This window comes from Berghia stephanieae, chromosome 3, assembly GCF_034508935.2.
Source record: "Berghia stephanieae isolate SIO BIC M18660-M18661 chromosome 3, UCSD_Bste_1.3, whole genome shotgun sequence".
Taxonomy (NCBI): Eukaryota; Metazoa; Mollusca; class Gastropoda; order Nudibranchia; family Aeolidiidae; genus Berghia; species Berghia stephanieae.
This window is the reverse complement of record NC_088362.1, coordinates 68,391,013-68,409,167: the sequence shown is the minus strand read 5'-3', so window position 1 is coordinate 68,409,167 and position 18,155 is coordinate 68,391,013. Positions and strand designations below refer to the sequence as shown.

The 18,155-nt window shown below is 36.9% G+C and overlaps 1 protein-coding gene across 5 annotated transcripts in view; it reads left to right on the top strand.

Moving 5' to 3' along the window:
* Window positions 1-18,155, top strand: part of LOC144968289 (solute carrier family 22 member 16-like) — a 101,779-nt gene that overhangs the window by 21,392 nt on the left and 62,232 nt on the right. The window contains exon 1 of one of the 5 annotated variants that reach the window (XM_078906500.1): window positions 13,467-13,521. The exons of 2 other annotated variants lie outside the window; for them this stretch is intronic. The gene's annotated coding sequence lies outside the window, so the exon portion shown is untranslated. Of the gene's footprint in view, window positions 1-13,466; window positions 13,522-16,271; window positions 16,517-16,536; window positions 16,667-18,155 lie in introns of those variants that run through there. 2 more of the 5 variants (XM_078906497.1, XM_078906502.1) reach the window with 2 other exon arrangements.

Here is an 18,155-nt window from a genome sequence, read left to right as displayed (position 1 = left end):
TAATTTTCTTTCTTTCAAACCACATTATCTAAAAACACCTTTTTGGACTCAATTACAATGGGTTTATGGTAGAAAAGATTCACATATTCGACTACAACTTAGAATCGAGAGATGGCGATATTTTCATGATAATATTTATTTTGTTATCAAGACAGTCCTCTGCATGATAATTATTTGAGATTAAGAATTTACATAATAAACTTGTATACTATTGACCAGTTTCATGTAACAAACCTTTTCAGATCGCTTAACGTTTTGATGATATCGACTACTCGGGTTGATAATTGTGCTGGTTTGTAATTCATATCGGAGGCACCTTTCAATGTTCAATACAATTTGGTGCTTGATCTTTGGGTTGAAAAAATAAGAATGGAAGCATTTATAGCCTGTATAATATTGTGTGAAGCGATAGATGTATTAATATATATTATTATTGTTTATAGCATAATTTATAAATTAATCGAGACGTGAGTTGCCTCTTTTTGCGTATTTTATATAAAATATTACAATATTGGAAATAAATTTTGAATATTTATTGATTTGATCATTTAAAGTATTTGTGGAATGATCCTCTATGAATCTGTATCGTTTCATTTTCACCGGATTTGAGATCAAGATTCGGTCGAAGTCCGGGCTCAGCTTGCATAGTATAAATGTCTAACAGTAAAAGGTCTTCTGTTTCCAATGTTGGATTATGTTACAAAATCTTGAACGTTACCTATTGAATTGGACAGGAAACTCGATATTTGTTTATAACCCCTTCTGTCGCGTGTTTCTCGTGTCTTTAACTTGTTACTTTCTACAAAATCTATGTTGCCGAAGAAGACCAATTTGACTAGACATTTTAGATCAAATATAGCTGAATTAAGATAACCCCCGAATGGTCAAAACTCCTTAAATCAGAAACTTCGTTAGTTTAAGAATGATTTCGCAAGTTGTAAGTTATCATATTTCGTCGATTCCTCAATCTTCAATGGCTTGTATTTGCAAAAGGCCCCACGGGCCCATCACTGCAAATTTTCAGTTAGAGTCACATCAAAACAGGGAACAGTCTGTCTCATCAAGTGTATTCAATACAGTTTTGAAAGTTTCAAAGCATACAACATTCGTTATGTCCGGCGACTGGACATTCCAGTTCGTGGGAAAAAAGCTGTGTTTGTGTGTCTGTTCTTGTAAATGGTTGTATGTATTGTGATGCATTGTATCGACGTGTAGCGTGCCTATCCGGTTTGCTTTTCTTGTAGTTTGGAATGATGATGGGCGAGTTTGGGTCGTTGATGGTTTTGTGTAAGATTATAACAATACGGGATACCTTGCGCTGGTTTTTCCATTTGAATTAACAAGTCCACGGTGTGTTGTCAACGATACATAAAACTTGAACGTGCCACTAGTTATTTTATTGAAATATTTTATCAACGGAATTGTTATTATATAATTTCAAAGTCCAAACTGACATTTCAATACTATAGATTATTCATACAAGTGTAGGCACTCTATTTCAATTAAAAAAAAAAACACGCACACACACACACACAAAAGGCACCCCCCCCCCCCCCGTGTTATTGTTGTTCCATTTGTATATATGAGTTATGAATATTTTCATAACCTCTCAACGACCCACACAAACTTACATTTAATAATTAAAACAACGATGTTTTCATCAATGTCATTGTATAATTTCATCAATTATTTTCAAGAACAATAACTGCATTAATCGATATCATTTACATTATAATAATTACTCTGACAGGTGATATCCGTTAAAAAAAAAAACAAAAAAAAAAAAAAAAAACAACAAAAAAACCCCCAAAAGGATAAAGACCCCCCCCCCCCTTTTTTTTGAAAAGTTCTTGGCAATATCAATCTATCGATAATTGTTATCCATCGTTATGTAGGAATGATTTAGAAGATTCAAATGGAATTTGTAGTTAAAAGTCAACATGGTGCCGAAGTTGTGTCCTTGGGTGAGGAACTTTAAACACATGACCCCATTCGACTCATGTGTGAATGAGTTCCTGGCTGTAGGTAGTGAAGGATATTGTAAGAGTGTCCCTACACAAATGACGCCTAACAGGAGTTTGTACTGTATGAAATGGAAATGTGTGGTTCTTTATAGCCTACTTGGTGAATAAATGGAACGTTATGAAATGGTTTGCGCATGGGAAATCCGTGGAAATGCCATATATAAATTGTTCATATTCATTTAATGCTATGAAATCAAGTTTATGTGTTGAATTGAGCAAAAGTAAAAAAAATTTAAACTGAGAAAGACAAATTTTCATTTTTCTTATCATTTTAACTTGAAATTCATTCACCAAACGATAGATTTCCTCAGTTGATAAGAGAGACGCGTGAAATGCTATGTTGACGTTCTCTCTGTAAGGGCATGTAATAAAATGTGCACAAATATCGTTGAAAGGTAATTTTTATTCAACGAGTTCAAAGCATTATCCAAAGATTACGTATTTATTTACTAATAAATGATAGAGGTGGAAAAACACGTTAATTAAAATTTTCCGGCCAAATTTGAAAAAAAAAAGCGTTTTGCCTGCCAAATCTGCTGAGGGGCAACCTTCGTTCAAAACAAGTTAATTATTTACAATGGTTATTTATGGTTTACCAGATGTTCTTGAACGCTCCAATAAAGATGATGTTATGATTATAATTATGATAATCATAATAGTAATGATGGTGGTGATGATGATAATGATGATGATGATGATGATCATGATGATGATGATGATGATGATGATGATGATGATGATGATGATAATAGTAATAATAAAAATAATTTCCATGGGGCATATTCCCGCTCAGACACAAACGCAGCTCACTGCGCTTTTTGCAATATGTAAACAAGAAACAAACAAAAAACAAAAAACAAAAACAAAACAAAACAAAACAAAACAAAACAAAACAAACTAACAACAGAAATTTAAAAACAACAATACAACAGCAAAAAAAAAACCCCAACCACCCCCCCCCCCCAAGAAAAAAACAAAACAAAACAAAACAAAAAGAAAACACATAGAAAATTTTAAAAAATAAAAGGAAACATAGATTTCACTAGATAGTCAACAAAGCCAGATATTTCGTGCTGATAATGTGGTTCCCGTAACAGCTCTTTTTTGTTTAAAAATAACAACCAAACGAGGCTCCCTATAACATATACCAACCCTCGTTTCGATTCAAAATGAATCGATATTTTTAGCCAATATTTCGTAAAAATTGGTAAATACATGATATATACTCAACCAACATATGTGTCGCTTTCAAGGCGCAGCATGGCTCAGCTGTACGGTCTTTGCTTCGTACCTTGAGCAAGTCACCTCGCCCTAGCTCAATTTGCGGCGCTGCACTGCTGCTGACGCCTGGATTATTCCAGTCTTCCCTTGGAATAGACCCTAGAGACAAATTTCCTCTATACGGTGAATATAGGGAATTTTATTTTATTTTTATTTATTTTGAAAATGCAATAAATAACAAATGAATTACATCGGTCTTAATTCCCATCAAAGTGTCATGTTGATTATGCAATATGGATAAAAGGCAAATATCAGGTGGCCACAAAAACAAATAAAAACTCAACAACAAAAAACAACAAACAAGAAAAAAACAAAATAAAAATAAAACCCAACAAAAACAAAACAAAGCAGACTGTACCGCTCTTTGTCGGCTTTTATCTCTGAGACACTTCATTGGATTTTTTATTTCAAATTTAAAACACACTCCATCACGGTTTCCTCGAACACACGGTTTACTCGAACTCATTCGAATGTCCCGATTTTTTTCCTTATATTTCTTTGTTTTCATTCAATTCCTTCCTCGAACTAATTCTCACCTAGAACACGGTTTCCTCGAACTAATTTCACGCAGACACCTAAAAAATAAAAATAATAACAATAATCAAAGGGTTTTTTTTTTCTAATGCGCCAGGCGATTTCGACCACTGATGATTGACAGGTCACGTATGTCATCTCTTCTCCACACACACACACACATACACACACACACACACACACACACACACACAAACCGACAGCTTATAACATGTCATGCATAAAGTAATCTCCCTCAATTTATCAATAAATAAATAAACAATAAAGTTCCTTTTTTTTTCATCCTCAAGCGGAAATTTGTCTTAGGGTCTATTCCAAGGGGCGACTGAGAATAACCCAGGTGTCAGCCACGGCGCAGCCTCGCAGATTGAGCTTAGGAGAAAAAGCTTGCTGAAGGCCACCTAACGCGATGGATATTCTATATATATAGGTATCTTTCGGGTGCATTTCAAAGTCCACACTAACTGCTGAACCACATCACTATTTCGTATTACAAATTGTTTTGTTTATGTAATGGCGGGAAATGGCCATAAAACCCTGGCAATTTTAGTCCATTCTTAAATATGTAGTCTTTTCTTGAATATGACACTTATTTATGTATTAGATATTTAAATCTCAATATTATCATTTAATTGACATTATTATTTATATAATTGATAAATTGAATCTATGCATAAAAGTTACGCACAAAATTTAAAGGTTTTTAGAACCTGTTAGTTCTTAAATGATATGATACAAGGCTGATTAAAACTGATTCAATATTAAAAAGAGATTAATCGAGTGAAGTTTTAAGTTAGATGTCACTGTCTGATGTGACTACTGTCATAGCAAAATAAAACAAATTGCAAAGCCCTACGAGTGTTCTTATAGAGAATAAAAAGGTGTGTGTGTGTGTGTGTGTGTGTGTGTGTGTTTCGAACCTAGCAAGTCCGATTTTTTGTCTTCTTTTGTCTATCTCTTGTCACCACTGCTTTCTATCGCATTGTTGTCATTTAAAGTAATATATTACGTATTAGAATTTCATTTGGTGTTTTAACTAATCAAATAATATGAGTTTCATATAATATTACATCTTCCTTTCAAAGTAACATCTGTATTTTTAAAAAGCCCAATAGAATATTTGTGGGCCCCGATAGCTCATTTGATAGAGCACTCTTTGTACGCAAAGGCCAGAGATCGATCCCGGGTGCAGTCGAGCTTTTTTTTCTCTGAACTCCCTGTCTACTCAGCAATGTTTGCTAGATCTGGCAAAAAGTACTTTGGGATAGACTAGCGTCCTATCCAAAGGTAGAAATATTATTTTTTAAAAATCAAAATCAAAAAATAAATTGAGCTTTTAAGTAGAGCAATATCCACTAAATGTGCTGAAAAGCGCGTTACAATGGGTCCCTGACTAATAGCAACACGTAACATGTAGAACGAGACATAACACCTGTTAGGCGATGTTACAATTTTTTTTCCGACAGAGACAACACTGTTGACGACCAGGTACTCATTTTACACCTGATTACGGTGATAGGATGTGAGTAAAGAGCCTTTCAATGACTCAACTAGGCGCAGAGAGAGGCTCGAACCCAGGACATTCCGATCCGAAAGCGAGTGTCATAACACAAGACCACATAGCCGCACAAAAATAGAAAAAAAAAAGGATGGGGACGAAAAAAAAAAACAAAAAAAAAAAAAAATACAAAACAAATCAAAACAAACTCTTCCCATACTTTTGGTCCAGCATGCCACAGACACAAAATGTTAACAATCCGCTTTCCCTAACACTAACATTGACCTGACCCGCTCCATCAATCTTCGCAGACACACACACACACACACACACACACACACACACGCACATCACACATACGCACACACTCACACACACACACACACACATGCTTAATGGATAGTGCTATAGCACTATTTTCATGTTTTGAGGTAATAAGCCTTCTCCGCTCTCACTTACACTTAGCGGTTCTACAGCCATCTACTGCAGGCACGATCCCATCGTTTGACGGTCCCTACGATGACTTGTGATTGGCCAATGTCGAAAAAGAACCGGTTCTTTGACGGTCTCAACGACCCCTTGTGAATGGCCAATGTAGAAAAAGAACCGGTTCTTAGATTTCTATCTATCTATTTATGGAGGGAAGAATTGAAGGAAAGAGAGGCAGAGGAAGACAAAGGAAATCCTGGACAGATGGCATCAAGGAAGCTACAGGACGGCGCATGGCAGACTGTATCGAGGCTGCAATGGACCGTGAAGGATGGAAGGCCATGACATCCGACCTCTGGAAAGAGATCTGCTGGTCAAAATTACTTCGCGATGGTGGTGAACGAATCTGCGATCTCAAGAAGTGGGTGAGAGAGGGATCTAGAAATGACTTTGGGTTTGAAACGAATATTTTTGTGTTCGTGGATAGCTCACACGGTAGAGCCACGCTCTCACCTGCCAGGCGGAGTTGTCGTACCAATAAGGTCGCAGGTTCAAACCCCACCACCGCCGCGAAAAAATTTTTATTCTCTATTGTCTTCTGGCACTTTTCTACTCACTTCATATCTTGTTGTTACCAACATAAGTGCCTGCTCCACTCACTTTTCTGAATTAAAAATTCACCCCATACACCGGAGCATACTCAATGTCTCAATCGTTTCTATGTTATATGTTTGTGATGAGAATATTGGCTATTAAGCTTAACTGCTGGTCAAAATTACTTCGCGATGGTGGTTTTTAATTCAGAAAAGTGAGTGGAGCAGGCACTTATGTTGGTAACAACAAGATATGAAGTGAGTAGAAAAGTGCCAGAAGACAATAGAGAATAAAAATTTTTTTTCGCGGCGGTGGTGGGGTTTGAACCTGCGACCTTATTGGTACGACAACTCCGCCTGGCAGGTGAGAGCGTGGCTCTACCGTGTGAGCTATCCACGAACACAAAAATATTCGTTTCAAACCCAAAGTCATTTCTAGATCCCTCTCTCACCCACTTCTTGAGATCGCCGATTTGAAACGAATATTTTTGTGTTCGTGGATAGCTCACACGGTAGAGCCACGCTCTCACCTGCCAGGCGGAGTTGTCGTACCAATAAGGTCGCAGGTTCAAACCCCACCACCGCCGCGAAAAAAAATAAAAAATAATTTTTTATTCTCTATTGTCTTCTGGCACTTTTCTACTCACTTCATATCTTGTTGTTACCAACATAAGTGCCTGCTCCACTCACTTTTCTGAATTAAAAATTCACCCCATACACCGGAGCATACTCAATGTCTCAATCGTTTCTGTTATATGTTTGTGATGAGAATATTTGCTATTAAGCTTAACTGCTGGTCAAAATTACTTCGCGATGGTGGTGAACGAATCGGCGATCTCAAGAAGTGGGTGAGAGAGGGATCTAGAAATGACTTTGGGTTTGAAACGAATATTTTTGTGTTCGTGGATAGCTCACACGGTAGAGCCACGCTCTCACCTGCCAGGCGGAGTTGTCGTACCAATAAGGTCGCAGGTTCAAACCCCACCACCGCCGCGAAAAATTTTTTTATTCTCTATTGTCTTCTGGCACTTTTCTACTCACTTCATATCTTGTTGTCTGGAAAGAGATGGAACCCGGAGAAGAAGAATTTATCTATCTGTCTATCTCTCCCTCTCTCTCTCTCTCTCTCTCTCTCTCTCTCTCTCTGTCTATCTATCTCTCTTTATATATATATATATATATATATATATATATATATATATATGTTAGTGTGTCTTTTTTGTGTGTGTGCGTATGTGTGTGTATGTGTGTGTGTGTGTATGTATATGTGTGTATGAGCCTTTGCTGAAAGTCGATTTGTGATATTCGCCACAGACATTATTTAGAAAAAAAACAAAAAAACTAAGAAAAAAAATCTGTTGACGAACTGAAATATTCGGAAAGATGGATTACAATGACCCTCATCTTGTCAAAACTCTTTGAGATGAGAGTAATTTTAATCGTTGAAAGACAAGTTTACTGGCCGTTTTTAAAAAATGTGTTTTTCCAGTCGTTTCAGACATGCCAATCTGAAAAGGTGTGTATCAAACAGTATTGGACATAGCGGCTATGTGGTCTTGTGGTATGACACTCGCTTTCGGATCTGGAGGTCCTGGGTTCGAGCCTCGCTCGGCGTATGGTTGAGTCCTTAAAAATGCTCTTTTTTACTCACATTCTCTCACCGTATTCAGGTGTAAAATGAGTACCTTGGCCTTAACGGCGTTGTTTTTGTTGCAAAAAATATTGTACAATCGCCTAACAGGCGTCATGTCTCGTTCTACATGCTACATGTTGCTGTTGGTTAAGGACCCGTTGTAAAGCGCTTTGAGCACGTTAAGTGGATATTGCGCCATCTAAGAGCTCACGTTTTTTTAAAGCTCAAGAAAGAAACAAACAATACAAAAAAAATCATCGATCTATAAAATTCGAGGAAGGATAGTTGTTTTCTTTTTCATACACTTTTCCCCGTTTTTATATTAAACCAGTGCTTACTTACTTTCTATTTTGCCCTCTTGAGCTGAAAAAAAAAGTTGCCCCTTCGCGGATTAAAACAAAAAACAAACAAACAAAACAAAACAAAGCAAACAAATAAAATAAAAACAAAACAAAACTAAAAAGCCAACCCCTCCATCCCCTCCCCCCACCCCCTCCCCCCCTCCCCCCCCCAAAAAAAATAATCAAAACTTAAAACAACTAAACAAAACAAAGGAAAGAAAACCAAAAAAGCTAAACAAAAATAAAACAAGCAATTAAAAAAAAGAACCCCCCAAAACACAAAATAAAAAACAAAAACAAAAACAAAAAACAAACAAGCCCAAAACAAACTCCTTTCCGAATTAAAACAAAAATACAAGGCAAACAAAACAAAACGATAAAATAACCCCCCCCCCCCCAACCACCACCACCAAAAAAAAAAACCAATAAGAAGTAAATAACAAAAAAACAAAAACAAAAAAACAAAACAAAACAAAACAAACAAACAAAATAAACAACCCCAAAGAGACCCCCCCCCCCCAAAAAAAAAAAAACAAAACAAAAACAAACAAAAAACAAAAAAAAAACAAAAAAAAAAAAGCAAAACAAAAAAACAAAAAAAAAAAAACAAAACACACACACACACACACACAAAAACAAAAAACAAATAAAAACAAAATTAAAAACCCCGTCAAGCATGAAGTTCTGAGTTCTGATAATTTTGACTTTATACTCAATTCATCTGTTTCTTTCTGACGACGTAATATCTGATTTGCCAGACAGGCGACATGAATAACCTTGTCAAGTCTGGCCATAGAAAGCATCCGCTATCTGCATAATATACAATTATGTGCTACTGAAAAGGTTATTTTGAACAATGACTTAAATAATCAATTTCTTGACCGTTGTAAATGTCCATTTCTGTGACTAATTCTGGTAAATGCCTTATTCGAAGTCGGGGCCCAATTGCCAAGTGATAAAGCACTTTCCTCATATACTAAGGGACCATCGATTGATTCCTGGTGCAGTCAAGATTTATATGCCCCCCCCTCCCACCTTTCCCTCTGTTAGTGATTGGACAGCGAGGTCTGCTTAAAAATCTGGCGAAAGGTATATTACGATATATTAACATCCTATCCAAAGGACAGAAAGAAATTGATACAGTTTGTTTATCATTATAGAAACAGGAATAAGGTCTGCTTCTGTGGACTTAATGACTCCGAAGGATTAGACTCTACAGCTTTTCTTGATTATCTTGGAATACGTAAATCCACCAGGTTTGCCATTAATCCCCTAACAGCGGGACATCATTTACCCAATCGCTTACCTAACCTAATCCTTCCTTTTTCCAATATTGAATACAACCACAGAAACTAACCGTTTTCACCAAGGGAGAAGTAATAGCGATAAGATGAGAAATCTCCGTTTCTCCCCTCACTATGAATACTTCGATATCTGATGTAACGATCCTGTAAAATCGAATCCTGCGTGCTAAAGGTTAAACATACAAGGGTTCAAAAGGTCACAGCTCGGACAGGATCAGTACTGCCGTACTCTGCAAAAGAAAAAAAACAACTCCCACACACACACACACACACACACACACACACACACACACACACACCAAGTTCCCCCCCCCCCCCTGAACAAAAGACAAACACATGTAAAACATTTTGGCCAAAAAGCTCATCCTTCAAAATTTGATCGATTAAAATGATCCTTATCTTCCCAAAAATTCTATAACCTGGGACTTTAATATTAAAAATAATTTTAACCGATTAATATTTGAAGGACGAGTTTCTGGCCAAATCTTTTTAATGTGTTGTTATTACTTTTTCCGAGTACATCAGAGTACTGCTACGCCTAATCGCTGGCAGGATAATACAATAACACGTATAATATAATAATATATAATTAGGTATTGTTATTACATTCTGATGACATTATTATTAATTCCAAACCCCGCGAGGCGACTCTCATGAATCCATACAGACTTCTAATATTCACTTAACACTCAAGTCTTGTGTACTTATGATGAAGGTATGCGACCGATCGTCTCACAACGGTACTACGAGCGAAGTTAAGTTGCTATTGTCACCCATCCGGTCAGTGACCTGGCTTAGAAACACCTGACTTTTGTTCCAAGGCAAAGAGACTGTAACGCTAAGGCACCGATGCCATTTAATGATAATAATAATAATAATAATAATAATAATAATAATAATAATAATAATAATGATAATAATAAATAAGCAATTTGTCATTATATACACTTGTTATAACGTTATATGATAACTATAACATTGAACAGATATTTCACTCCTACTTATTCTCTCTCTCTCTCTCTCTCTCTCTCTCTCTCTCTCTCTCTCTTTCTCTCCCCATTTAATTTTATTAGTAACAGTTTACTAGTTAACTGACGCACTCCGGAAAACCATTTATTTAAAATGTGTCCAGAAAACAAACGTGTTCTTCAAAAATTGACCGATTTAAAAGTTCCAGGTTTAAAATTCTTGTCAAGATAATGGGAGCGATCTATATTTTTGTTTTCGTCAAACCAAGTCATCTATCAATCACATGATTTGTTGCTGTCCAACGATTGGATATTTCTTCAGAAACTTAAACACGCTGCTTTGTTAATGAAAATTGTAAACAAACCCATGTGTCCAGCTGAACAAAATGACCAATCGTGATGTTAGATATTTCAAAAGCTGTGAACACGTTTCACTATGTGGGTCACTTTGAGCACATATTCCAATGTGACCAATGACCTTGAGCACATAGAAATGTAATATAGATCATGCCCATTGAATGATGAGTTTTCTGACTCAAATTTTTAAATACATGGTTCTCCAGAGTATGTCAATTAACTGGTTAAACAGCCAGTATGAAAAATCAGATCTGCTCCCTCCTTTGCTTCCCCCCCCCCCCCACTCATTCTTTGCGGAATTGTAATGTGATTGTTGTTGTATGACAGTGACAGTCGAATTCAATGGGCACGATCTATATTAACTTTCCATGTGCTCGAGGTCATTGGTCACATTGCAAAGTGTGCTCAAAGTGTCCCACTTAGTGAAAAGTGTTCACACCTTTTAAATATCTAACATCACGATTGGTCATTTTATTCTGCTTGACACGTGTGTATATTTACAACTTTCATAAACAAAGCAGCGTGTTTACATTTGTTAAGAAATATCCAATCATTGGACAGCAACAAATCATGTGATTGATGACCTGGTTGGACGAAAACATGAATATAGATCGCTCCCATTCATCCTTTGTAAGTTCGAATCCAGTTATGGGTGGGGTAAAGTTTATCCTTTGGAAAAGACTCTCTACTCGCAATTTCTCAACATAATTGGATTATGTCGGGATGAATGGGACCATAAAAAGTGAATTTATTATGAAAATGATAAGAAATATATTTCAGTTTTAGCATTGTAATAAATTGTATTTATTATCCACCATAAAGCACAGAAGTAGGGAACAAAAGTGTGATGTTAATAAACTAATTCCAATCTCAATGGTAAAATGCGGCTATGTGGTCTAGTGGTATGACACTCGCTTTCGGATCGGAAGGTCCTGGGTTCGAGCCTCGCTCGGCGCATAGTTGAGTCCTTGGAGAAGGCTCTTTACTCATTCTCTCATCGTACTCAGGTGTAAAAAGAGTACCTGGCCGTTAACAGCGTTGTCTCTGTCCGAAAACCATTATAACATCGCCTAACAGGCGCCATGTCCCGTCCTAAATGTTAAATGTTGCTGTTGGCCAGGGATCCCTTGTAAAGCGCTTTGAGCACATTTTAGTGGATATTGCGCTATATAAAAGCTCATTAAAAAAAAACACTCTTCCAGAAGACTGGGTACATATTTTGTGTAATTAATCTTCTTGCTACTGAGTGTTGGCACCTTACTTTCCAATCTAAATATACGCTGGTCGCCAATAAAGATCAACAATCCGCGCTCTTTTACATCCCGTAATCTTAAGAATCTACCTATCTACACATACTACTACTGAAATAGTTCTGCTACCTTATGATTTAATATGTAACCTATTCATCATTAGTCCTCCGAAGACTTGTTTTACATTCACACTTCCGTGGATTTTGGAACCGGAAGCGTAGAAAGTGTGACGCACGACTTCTCTACCACGTTAACCCAAAGTTTGATAGTTGTGTCTATAAACTCAATTTCTAGCATCTTGTCCATTCAGACATAATACCGTTTTGAGACGGTGGGCCACAATTACATTGTTTCTGACAGGTATCGGCGTTGCATGTTTAAATGAAATAGCACCTGAAAGGCGTTACATCTCGTCCTACTGCTCAGTGTTGTTGACTTGGGTCATCTTGTAGAGGGCTTTGGGCTCATTTCGTGGACATTGTGCGTCATAGAACTTAAAGGTAATATTTCTCTCTCTCTCTCTCTCTCTCTCTCTCTCTCTCTCTCTCTCTCTCTCTCTCTCTCTCTCTCTCTCTCTCATACATAACAAACACACACACACACACTCTCTCTCTCTCTCTCTCTCTCTCTCTCTCTCTCTCTCTCTCTCTCTCTCTCACGTTGTTACAGTGTGAAGGAAGTAAACAAATAATACTATTCCACCCCTCTCATTTGAAATATTTATTCAACGATCGCAGAACTTTTTCACACAATTTTATTGGTATGAAATAAGGTGTAAATGGCAGCTGTCTGGCAATTATTAATAATCTTTTGGTGCGCCTGAATACATATCCAACGTTTTAAGTTTTGGGTTAAATTGTCATTCAAGCAGAAGAAGGAAGATACAAATTATGGTGAATAGAAGCACTAATACCATACCACATGGTTACAAAATATCTACTAATCTTACTTGTAGGGGTGGAATAAACGTATTCTGTCATTTCCTTGTATTTTTAAAAACTCGTTATATTTTTATAATGCAGTAACAAATACCCACATGCTCGTTGTGTTATTGGACACGATACAAACCACTCGTTTAATATTAAAATACAAAGAGATGAAAAAATAGTATATTATTATGTTGCTAGCATTAGCACTAGCACTCGCGGTGACAAAGTTTACAAATGCTAGCAACCAATTATAGTGTTATTGTGAATGATAATTTGTGGTGGTCACCGTGCCATGTGAGTATTAAAAGTAAACCTTGTGGCTGTTAGGATGCCGTAGTATAATAAGTTTTCTTCTGAATAGTTTGAAAAGCTGAATTCAGGTAGGTTGCTTTTATTTTGGTCGTGGAAGAGATTTGAGACGGACACGCTCCTTGCTTGTGTTTTATACATTAATTGTTCTTCCAGGCCATTATGCTTATTTATTTAATACTTTTTGGAACTTCCGGTAGCCCAGTTAAAGGTAAAGATCGAGGTCCGATCCCCAGTTGAGGTCGACTGATTTTTTGGGATTGTTTTTTTTTTTCCTTCTATTTTTCTTTCTATTTTTTGTCTGGCACCTTTCATACACACTTGTTCAGATCTTATCTTACCCCGATGCCTGCATCTAAATTACTTCAGTTAATGTTCAATTTGTCAGTTTAGAGAAAATGCACTTGACGTACTTGACGCCAAGCAGACCACACACAAGACAATTCATTCTCCCGTTTATCACTGTTAGTGGATTAGGTCACTTATCGCATGTCATTTAGCACTAGAGGTTGCTGTGCACTGTGCATGCATTCCGCGTGAGAATAATTTGAGCTTTAAATTAAATTGAGCTGTTATATAGCGCAATATCCACTAAATGTGCTCAAAGCGCTTTACAATGGGTCCCTGGCCAACAGCAACATTTAACATTTAGGACGGGACATGACGCCTGTTAGGCGCCTAGTACAATTTTATTTCGGACAGAGACAACGCTGTTAACGGCCAGGTACTCATTTTACACCTGAGTACAGTGAGAGAATGTGAGTAAAGAGCCTTCTCCAATGACTCAACAATGACTCAAGCGAGGCTCGAACCCAGGACCTTCCGATCCGAAAGCGAGTGTCATACCACTAGACCACATAACCGCATAGAGATTCAACAGTCCGTGCTGCTCACCACAAACATCGCATTGTGTTAGAACCAGGGTTGCCAGATTAATTTCAGGCATTCTGCCAACTGGATTTTAAAAATCTGCCAAATACCACAAAAATCTGCCAAACCGTACTATTTATAGTACACCCTTTGAAAACTCACCAGTTTTGTTTTAAACAAAAAATTCTCAAGGCCGATGTTATAATTTTTTTTTCATTTCCCAAGTTTTAAAAAAATCACTAATACATAAAAATTGCCATGGAAAACGTGGATTTGATCTATACATTCATCCCTATGCCTCGGAAAATAAAATCTGCCAAATATCTGCCAAACTGCCAAACCGATTTTTCTCTCCCAGACTTCAAATTCTGCCAAAAGAGGACATTTGGCAGAAAATCTGCCAAATTGGCAACCCTGGTTAGAACGATCCATTTTATTTCTATTTATTTGGATTACGACCAGTAAGAATGTATATTTAATTGGATTTTACAATAATATCAAGTCAATGCATTATTTATGTAAACATTGATAAACAGGTAAAATAATGTCTTTCTTTGCCTATTCTTCTGCATCCTCTCAACCCGCTGTGCACTTATTTGCAGGTCTAATAACCTAATTCATTATGGGCTCAATGTTGTAATGGAAAACTCAAAAAAAAAAAATAAAAAAAAATTAAAAAATAAAAATAATGACGCAAAATATTGTCTAGTACAACAATGTTAAACTACGCCCATAGCCGGGTTCGGATGTTAGACCTGCATATATGTACACGGCGCTCCACCCATAGGCCTACCATAGTGTATGATAGTGGACAAAGTGGAATCTTGTGTCAGTTATATAATGTTATTTGAATAGACAGCCTTTTACTTTCTTTTTAGTTGGACAATGTGTATCCATAGCACAGACTACTAGGTCCTGTATTCTCTATGATCCATAGTAAAATATTAGAGGTAAATACTTATTTCTTCATCATCATCACCACCACCACCATCATCATATCATCCTCATCATTATCATCTTTAATCGTCTTTCCTATAATTAGCATACTATTTGTTCAACTCTCTCTCTCTCTCTCTCTCTCTCTCTCTCTCTCTCTCTCTCTCTCTCTTTGTGTGTGTATGTGTGTATGTTTGTGTGCATATGTGGTTATGTGTGTGTCTGTGTGTGTATTTTGTCTCCTTATTTAGAAAAATACTTTTAATTTGTGAATCATTGTTGATTATGATGCACACTCTCATATCGATCTCTTTTCCACCCTATCTATCTATCTATCTATCTATCTATCTATCTATCTATCTATCTATCTATCTATATATCTGTCTATCCATCTATCTATCTATCTATCTATCTATCTATCTATCCATCTATCTATCTATCTATCTATCTATCTATCTATCTATCTATCTATCTATCTATCTATCTATCTATCTATCAATCCATCTATCCATCTATCTATCCATCTATCTATCTATCTATCTGTCTATCTATCTCTATATCTATCTGTCTATCTATATATCTATTTATCTATCAGTCTGTCAGTCTGTCTATCTATAGATAGTTCGAAGATGACGTCACTCAGGTCTTTGTTATTGTTTCTTGCCATCCGCGTTTATGAGTAATGCTTACTGAACTGTATTAACCTGACTATAAACATTCATGGATACACACAGTTTTGTGTGTTGGTCCGTTATACTTCCGGATGGCAATGTTATGAGCTTCTTAGCCAAGCGCATACTATCTATATATCCATCTTTCTGCGTATCTATTCTTCTAACACACACACACACACACACACACACATACACACACAAAAGTACACACACATTAACTTGACCCTATACACAACCAACACAATCTCGGCGTTTACAATCGATCAAATTCACCCATCGCTCTTTCTTTAGCTAATGTGTCGGCCGTTTGATGCAATGTCACTGACAAGCTGGTGAAACCGGCTGTGTGTATACACACTCGGACTTACCCCACTCTTTCGCAGCCGGTTCTGTTGCTATTATTAATACAGATCCTCTTTAATACCATTTTTGTTCATTCTATTTTTAATTTGCAAGCCATGGATGTGATAACGTCTGACAACATTCAATATGGCAGATTATAACGGAATGTTAGGAACATTATATTAAACGTTTCTGTGTTGATTTCGAATTATTGATTTTTGTGTGGGTAGCACAGTTTATACTGGTGAGCATAAATTATACTTAACTGTATGCTATTAAACTTTTAAATTAGGGATCAAAAGTGTGACGTCAAAATACTGGTTCCGATCTCCTTGAAAGTGTGAAACCAGTTATTATCAGGACCGGATACATAGTTTGTGCAACTGATCCTCTGGTAAGTGTGCGGCTATGTGGTCATCTGGGCCCGTTCTAATGAACGCGGACTAGCGCTTAGTCCCGGACTATCTCTGACTTTAGTAAATGACTAGAAAAGATCGGATTTAATGTGAGCTGACTAAGCTAGTCCCAGACTAAAATCACGTCACCTTCGGACTAAGTTTGGCCAAGATTTAGTCACTTGCTCGAGTCGGACTTGATCGTTTAGTCTCTGACTAGTAACTAAGAAACGGCGTCAACAAAGTTGGCGGCCAATGTTAGACGACTCGGTTCGCGAGAAAAAAATACATAGAAAAAGAATTATAACGACAAAAGTAATCTGGTGATATTTGTCAATGCTAATGGAAACGGTTTGAAGGTCACAGATCGTCGAAAGCACACATTTTTGTCCGGGAAACTAATAAATCTGATGAAGTTGAGTGACTCAGTGAGTCTGAGTCTGAGATTTCAGCTTCGCTTGGTTCGAAGTTTAGATTTAGATATTGAGAGAATAACAAACACACAACTAGACCTAGCTTATTTTTTAATATGAAAATTATGTTGTTAAAACACTCCCACCCCCTTTTATTTTCTTTATTTTTGTGCCAAACAAAGCAATGCGAAGTTACTCTCGATCACATGACGTGATTCGTATGACTAGACTATGACACTGTCATTGACAGTACTGTCAAAACAACTGTCAACACATGAAAATGGCGGCAGCTGTGTTGTTTCAAATTCGTCAGAGACGACTGATTCAACGGGAGAGAGTGTTTCGGGCCAGACTCAATCCCATCGATTCGTTTAACGACGATGAAATATAGGAACATTTCCGTTTTCATCGTGAGCACATTTTTATAATTTGTGATCTTGTAAAAGACGACCTTGGTCGTCTTCTCTGGAGGAAAGGTTAGTATTTGTATTCATTTTAATTCTAATCTCCTACTATCTAATCTTTAAAGAGAAGTTTTCTTACATTCTCATGCATCCAACCCAAAATCGGTGCCAAGACTTCTCCTTCATCTTCACACCTCCTCGTCCTTCTTCATCAACATCATCATATTCATCTTCTTCTCCCACTTCTTCCTCCTCCTCTTCTTCTTCTCAACTGAACTAGTCAAACTAAGTGTTAGTGTTGGTAGATCTCTCTAATCATCACACACAAACCACTATGACTGTTACTGTTACTGGTATGACATGGAATGGAAATTTTTTCACCGCTCTCTGGCACTATTGAATTTTGCATTCCCTTAACCAATTTTCGAGCTCTTGTTGGAGATTATTTTCACTGTAATTGTAATATTTTGAAAGGGAACATTTTTCATTAGCAAAACCAGTTTAGAATTGAAGAAAAAAAAAATAATTGTACAGTTGGACTGACAAATTGCTGAGGAGAATCAATCTTTAAAATAGGATTTTTCACTCGAGGCGATGGGGCAGCATGGCTCAGCAGTATGGTCTTTGCTTTGTATCCAAAAGGTAATTAGTTTGATCACCCGTTGTACTGT